Below are 7,961 nucleotides of genomic sequence, written 5' to 3'. Positions count from 1 at the left end.
CTCAACCATTCCTCGGGTGATGGGCATCTTGGTTGTTTCCAAGATTTGGCTATCACAAATTGTGCCGCTATAAACATCTGCACACATATATCCCTATGATATGATGTTTTCAGATCCTCTGGAAAAAGAAAATGTAATTTTAATGGTTGCTTAGTACTTTGTTTAGTGTGAGCATAAGTTAACTGATTTTCTTAAGAATCTAAGGTAGTTGTCATTTATTAATATTATAAATGAAGTTAATGGATTAAATAAGTTTTCTCTTTTTTTTTTTTTTTGTATTTTAGGGAAGGGTCTACAGGGTGTTCAGGGTCTCACTACTAGATCAGACCTTGTAGTGATCATCCTGTTTACAGCCTCCCAAGTGCTGGAATTACAGGTGTGCGCCACCTCACTCAGTCTCAGTCGCCATCTTAGCACACCCCGGGGGCGGGGCTGGCACAGCAGGCCCTGATCGAACCTTTGGCCCCTTTGCTTGCTTGCAGGTGCTTTAATCTGCTGAGCTATTTGGCTGGCTCAACATTTATTAGTTAGTAGAGATGTCTCTTGGACTGGAGTTACTTGCCTATAAACTGTTAATTTAAAATGTAGTAAGTTACAAATATATTTGATATACCTAACCTATAGGGCATCATAGTATAGCAGCATAAAACCTTGTAGAGCATGACTAGCCAACTTTTGGGGTGCCAGGGCTGTGTTAAGTGAAGAGGAATTTTCTTGGTCTGCATATAAAATATATAATTTCTATGACTAATAAAACTCCCTTTAGTTTTTTTAATTTATTTTTTGGGGGGCAGGATCTCATGTGTAGCCCAGGCTAGCCTGAAATTCATGACAGTTCTCCTGTCTTGACCTCTTGATTACTAGTTTATAGGCACCATGTGCCACCATGCCCAGCCTTATTCTTACTATTTTTATAACATAAAATAAGAAAGGTCATGTAAACGTAAAACAAGTGAGATATTTGACCTTTTTTTTTGTGAAACTGTTACATCAGTACATGGTTCAGTGGAAGTAGTGAGTTTTCATGGTGTTCTTCAGAAATTTTTAATGGGGGCCGGGGAGATGGCTCAGTGGAATAAGCACTTGCCTGGCAAGCGCAAGGGCCTGAGTTCAATCCCTGGTTCCACTAAAAAAAAAAGAAAAAAGAAATTTTTAATATAATTTTATTCTTCATATGTTTCATCCTTGAAAATTGCTGTACAAAGATGTACATACTGGTCAAAAAACTGAAATGAACCTGGTGTTACTGTAAAGTGAGGGGTTTTTTGTGTGTATGTGTCTTACAAAAGTCTACTTAAGAGAAAGGATCATATATTCATTTCAGTTGAATGTCTGCTTGCACCTGTACATTTGAAGTCACAAGGAATGTCTCTATGTTATCTGAAAATGGACTCACCTATATACCAACATATTGACACCCTCCCAACCAAAATCGTGAAACCTGTTCTCAGATCCATTTATCAAAATTAAGGCAGTCAGTAAGGGGAGATAGCTCAGTGGCATAAGTGCCTGCCTGGCAAGTACAAGGTTCTGAGCTTGATCCACAGTACCAAAAAAACAAAACAAAACAAAACTGAAAGATTGCTGGTTTTTTGTTTTTTTTTTTGCCTGTTCATAGAACACTGTTTAGTCACCATAGCAAAGTGTATAACAAAATTTACTATAACATGAGCATGCCGAAATGTAAGTTTCTATTTGAGTGTTTTATTTTGAAGCATACCAAGATAAGTAGACTTTCACTTTGAAGACAAATGTTTAACTCATTTAATGAATGACTAAATCTACCAAAAATACTAAATTTATGAGTCATTTTTCATCAAGTCTTGACACAGATTTTCCTTTTGATTTCATAAATGAAATTTCATTTTTCAAGTCTTAAATCTTTTCAACATTTCTTCCTACATAGCAACGCTGCTTAAGGAAAGTAAATAATATTTGCATAATTGGCATCTATAGTTTTTTTTTTTTTTTTTTTGGTCAGAACCTGGGATTGAACTCAGCCCCTTGCACTTGCCAGGGAAGCACTTATTCCACTGAGTCATCTCCCTGGCCCCTCATCTGTAGTTTTAAGGAACTCCTGGAATTGGTAATGATTCACTTCCTTGGACCTTATGAAATGCTTACAGCTTTGATGACAATCTGCATGCTCTTATCCATTTTTAATGTTTCTGTGCCTAACTTTTCTTGCTGTGCAATACCATGACATTTCACCAAATTTAAGTAGCTAAAGGAAGTTTGCATCATCTATGGTCTGTTAGTTTTATAAGTCCCTCTTTAAACCATCACTAGAGTGTTAACAGCTGTATCACATATGCTGACAAATGTTAAAGAAAGCAATGCAATTTTTACTGCTTCTTACAAATTAAGATTTTGTAGTGTCTTTAATGAGTCCTCCAAAAGCTGTTTATTTTGTAACATATTTGTTATTAGTACTGCTAATAAAAGTGACAAGACATATCTAGCATCAGGACTTTAAAATTTTTTTTTTTTTTTTTGGCCAAGCATGTGGCATGCACATATGACCCCAGCACTTGGGAGGCTGAAGGTTGCTTGATGGAGGGCAGCTGTAAGTTTCAGGCCAGCCTGTGTTACATTGAGTTCAAAGCCAGCCTGAATAACAGAGCTTTTAGTAATGTTTGGTTACACTCATGATGGAGAGGTGGTACATCTATATAATATATAACATTCTTCATCCTTTTTCCTTTTCATCACTCTGTCTCTTGGACCCTTTCCCTTTTGCATAAAATCTTATCTCCCTGTTTTTTACTGTCTTTTACTTTTCTCTTTATTTCTAGTCTAGGTTTTCATATCAGAGAAATCATTTCATACTTAAGCTTGTGTACCTGATTTAACTTAATGTCATGGGCTCAAGGTGCATCCGTTTTCCTACAGATGACTTGTTTATCTTTTTTTATGGCAGAGTAGTACTTGTATATAAATGCAACATTTTCTTCATCTGTTAATGGACATGAAGTCAGTTCTGAACGTTAGTTATCTTGTGCTGTTATAAAAATGGGTATGTTTATAAAGATATATACATATGTTTATATGTATCACTGTAGAACGTCTTTAGCTCATTGGGAAGATAACCTAGAAGGAAGACTTAACTGCGTCAAATGGAATTTCTACTTTCAGTTTCTGAGACATCCCTACGTTCATTTCCATAGTGGTTGTACTTGTTTGTATATCTCCGCCAACAATGAAGAAGAGTGCCTTTTTCTGCATCTTCATCACTATTTGTTAATTCTTGATTTCTTGATAGTCATTTTCTAGAGGGAGATAGAATCACAGTGTTGTTTTAAGTTGCATTTCTCTAATGACCAGAAATGTTGAACATTTTTAATGTACTTATTGGCCATTTGGACTTATGGGAAATGTCTCTTGACTTAAGTTGACCATTTTTTGATTGGGTCTTTTATGGGAGGGGATGTTCTTAATTTTTTAAAGTTCTTTATAAAGTCTAAATACAAGTTCTCTGTCAAAGGAATAGTTGGCAGATTTTTTTTCCCTCCTTTTGTAGGATGTCTCTTCACTCTTTGGGTGGTGGTTTTGTTGTTCAGAAGCTTTATGTATAATTTGATACGACACTTTTTGTTGATTCTTGACATTATTTCTTATTTAATTGGGTTCCTTTGTTTTTTTTTTTTTTGGTACAGAGTCTCACTATGCAACTGATCCTCCTATCTCAGCCTCTCCAGCACTGGGATTACAGGTGTGCACCACCATGCCAGGTTCAGTGGCAAGCATAGTGTTCCCAGGGTTCCTTGGCTGGTACTGTATGTAGACCAGGGGATCAAAGCCAGGTCCTTGGCACTTGCCAGGCAGGTGCTTAGACCACTGAGCTGTCTCCCCAGCCCTGGGTTTCTGTTTTAAAGCCATTACCTGTGCCTTTGTCTTACTATTTTATCTTTCAGAACATTTTCTGTTTTAAAATTTAGATCTTTGATCCTTTATTGTTTTCGTTTAGTGCACAATAAGAGATTAAATCTTCTAGATTAAATCTAAGTCTAGATTAAACCTTCTGCATGTGGTAACCAGTTTTAAAGCACAATTGATTAAAGAGTCTTCCTATAGTTTGTGTTTTTGGCCCTTTTGTTAAAGATCAAATGGCTGAATGTTCCTGGAATTGTTTCTGCATCTTTTTGTTTGTTGATCTACATATATGCTTTTATGCCACTACCATGCTGTTTTTATCACTTTAGTAATAGGCTTGAAGTCTGGGATTGTGAAGCATCAGTACTTTTATCTATCATTAAACCATAATTTTTGAAATTAGTAGCTTCACTTTCTAGAGCTCTTTCTATAGATTTTCTTTGTCTGGTAAGACAAACTGATTATAGAAAACTCTACGCTTGTTTAGATAATCCCATCATTTAAAGAGGCTAAGAGAACTATCAGGAGTTAAGAGGCCAACCTCAGATGCATAGTGAATTCAAGGCCAACCTGAGCTACATAAGAAGAACCTGTCTGAAGTAAACAAAATCCACCCCCCTCCCAAAAAAAATCCATGTTTTAAAAATCAGGACAAATTATATATGTCATGTTTTCCATATACTGCTTGCTAACTCACTGTCAGTAGATGGTATTGATTTGTGTGTGTGTGTGTGTGTGTGTGTGTGTGTGTTCGAATATACTATCACATAACTTTTATGAGTCTTTTAAGATTGTAACTTTTAAAAAAAGTTTAATTGAACTGCCAGACTCTTTTCCTATTATTTTGTCTTTGTTATATCTTTCCTTAATATGAATCAAATAGCTTATTATGTATATTTTTGAAGTTTTTCAAACTGTGAGCTTTAAAGATGGACACATTTTACCAATTATTTGTAATGCCTTATTACTGTATTTGACAAAAAAGTTCTCATCCATTTTTCTTTGATAGTGTTCCCTCAAGCATGATTTTTCTTTTATGAGGGAGATGTTGTTTTTTTTGAAGTGATATTGAAACCATGCTAGAATAATCATTTATTAAGCAACTATTCATTTTTCTAGTAGTGTTACAGTAGTACATATGAAATTATACCAATATCATGAGACAAACCCCACATTTTTGTACTTTATACCACTGCTAAGAAAAACAAACTATTCTACAAAACTATTAATTAAACTAGAAAACTTAAATGTCTGTTTAGTAATAAGTGCCTGTCTCCATAGGCACATACAAATTTAGGTAGGCTCAAATATTGGTCATTGTTGAATTTTATTCAAGTTGCAAAAGTGCACGTGACTTCTGATGGAGACAGGTTTCAATTTGATTGTGGCAAGAAACAGGAGGTGAATTTATTCTTTATTCTCTCCTTCATAAGGTTACAGTGTTCCATATACAGTTTTCACTGTAGAACCTCACAATAGAGTCTTGAAATATACTACTTAAAAATAAAAATCACATAATGTTAAAAGTTTATTATCTTGTGGGGCTATATTACTTGCTGTTCAGGGCTGCATGTGGCCAGTAGGGCATCCCTGGCTCTACTGTAAGGGTGCTTCACGCTCTTTGATAGACTGACCTGGCACTGTAGCCTTCTGCTATAGCTTCCTGAAACTATGATACTGTATAATGTACTTTGGGCAGCCGGCGCGCTGCCCCGGGCGGTGGTGGAAGGGTGTTCTGGGGCTTGGGGATCTGTGTGCCCCACTATGGGCCGCCGGCGGGCAGCGCGCGGATCAGGGGCCGAGGGCAGCCGCGTTTGCCGTCCCGGGGCCGCTCCCTGGAGACTTTCGCCGAAGAGCGTCGGTAGAGCCAGAAGCTGCTGATGAGGGCAGCCCGAACCCAGCCACGCTGCCCTTCGCGCTGGCTATGTGGGATTTGGGCCATTGCGACCCCCGGCGCTGCACGGGTCGCAAGCTGGCCCGCCTGGGCCTGGTGCGCTGCCTGCGCCTGGGCCACAGGTTTGGCGGGCTGATACTCAGCCCCATGGGCTCCCAGTATGTGTCCCCGGAGGACAGACAGCTGGTGGCTCAGGCTGGAGTCGCAGTCATAGACTGCTCTTGGGCCAGACTGGGTGAGACGCCTTTTGGGAAGATGCGAGGGAAGCCCTTGCGACTGCTGCCTTATCTGGTGGCTGCGAACTCCGTGAACTATGGCAGGCCCTGCAAACTCTCCTGCGTGGAAACTTTTGCCGCTGCCTTCTATATTGTGGGCTTTTCAGATCTTGCTGTCATTTTGCTGCGGAAATTTAAGTGGGGCAAAGGCTTCTTGGAGCTGAACCACCAGCTCCTAGACAAGTATGCAGCCTGCAGTGGACCTGAGGAAGTGCTACAAGCAGAGCAAGAGTTCTTGGCCTGTGCCAAGGAGGCTCCTGAGGAGGAGGAAATTGACCCATTTGATGTGGATTCAGGGCGAGAGTTTGCAAATCCCAACAGGCCTGTGGCTACTATCCGGCTACCCGTGAACACAGATGAAAGTGATGAGTCCGAAGAACAAGAGCCTGAAGACAGTGATGGAGAAACCAACAGCTGCTCCCAGGAGGCAACTCTGGAACAAGGGGATGAGGCCATGGCCTCAAGTGAGACTTAGAAATGGCCTCAAGTGAGACTTAGAAAGGAATCAAGAAACGGCACTCTGAAGGTTGCAGACACATTGTTTAAACAGGGTAGTAAGAACTCCAGAGATAGAAGAAACAAGGGTGGCAGTGGTAGCCTCTGCAATTGTGGATAGAGTGGAGCTTATTGCAACACAGGGATAGGCTTGCTGGGTTGGAGCTACTTTGGAGCTCTCAATGAAGCTATGGACTGAGAAAAAAAAAATGTACTTTGGGCAATGATAGAAATTCAAAGTATGATTTCTACTAAACAAATAAAAATTTCCTGCTGTCATAAAGAGAAGCCTAGCTTAAAGTATTATAACTTATGAACCATCAGTATTTGCTAATTTGCTAGATGAAATATGGTAGGTATTTGTGGAGACTGGGGGAAAAACTGCAATAACTAATTTTCTCCACCTGTAACTTACTAAGAGTTGGTCAAATTAGGGCTATAAAACCATGTGTTCAAGATATTCTTCATTTGGCTGTTGTAGAATTATGTACATTCAGAGATGACAGGTCTTTAAAATGCATACTAATTTAGCCCTTTTACTTTACAGATAGAGGAGGATCTGTAACTTCTTCACAGCAATAAACCAAACAATGGTAGAAATTGGCCTATTTTTTCATAATTAGTATGTTGGTTTGCACATTAAATATCTGCTTTCACTTTCTTTAAGATGACTTTTTTTCCCCCTTACAATTTTGCAGGTTACTTGATCTTCCTGAATCTGTTCTTTCTGATATACATTGTATCTTTTTATCCTGCAGACTTAGTTGTCCAATTTTAAGGAAACTTCATCTTTAAATATTCTTTTTTCATTTGTGAAATTTACTTTTGGAACAAATATTATTCTTAGTCGAGTCCCCTTATTCCTCACATTTATTATCTTCTGTAGAATTAATTTAATTTCATAATTGCTTTTTTTTCTGTATTCACTATGCTTTCCTTTCCTCCTTGCTATTCACTTTTCACCATGCCTCCTCCTGTTCTTTGCTGTAACTACATGAAGAATCTTTGTAGTAACACATGCTAAGTTATCTCTGTGGGGTGTAAATCCATTGGTGGGTGTCTTTATAATTATGGAAAGACACAGAAAATAATAAGAATTGATACACAGAGGAACTATTTCAATACAGAGGCAGACTAGAATGATACAGCCACAGGACATAGGGAATGGTAAGAGCCTAGGAAAGCATAGATTATCTCCTAGGAATTTCCAGAGGAATGCAGCTTTATTGACATCTTGATTTTGGACTTCTGATTTCTAGGACTGACAAAGAGGTTTTTTTTTTTTTTTTTTTTTTTTTTTTTTTTTTTTTTTTTTTTTGTGTGTGTGGATCTCAGGAAACTGGACTTGACAGCAGGAGGTGAACAGCAGGACAGTAAGAGAAGCTTCATATGTATTTATAGCTTCCCCTCTGTGCTCTGTTCCT

At 38.4% G+C, this 7,961-nt stretch overlaps 1 protein-coding gene and 1 pseudogene across 2 annotated transcripts in view; both read left to right on the top strand.

The window, feature by feature from the left end:
• Gsk3b (glycogen synthase kinase 3 beta) overlaps nucleotides 1-7,961 on the top strand; it is a 224,180-nt gene that overhangs the window by 44,523 nt on the left and 171,696 nt on the right. The window lies entirely within an intron of this gene.
• Nucleotides 5,638-6,517, top strand: LOC105742450 (annotated as a pseudogene).

The sequence above is a fragment of the Octodon degus genome, unplaced genomic scaffold (genome assembly GCF_000260255.1).
Source record: "Octodon degus isolate 3935 unplaced genomic scaffold, OctDeg1.0 scaffold00053, whole genome shotgun sequence".
Lineage (NCBI taxonomy): Eukaryota > Metazoa > Chordata > Mammalia > Rodentia > Octodontidae > Octodon > Octodon degus.
This window is presented reverse-complemented; position numbering and strand designations above follow the sequence as displayed.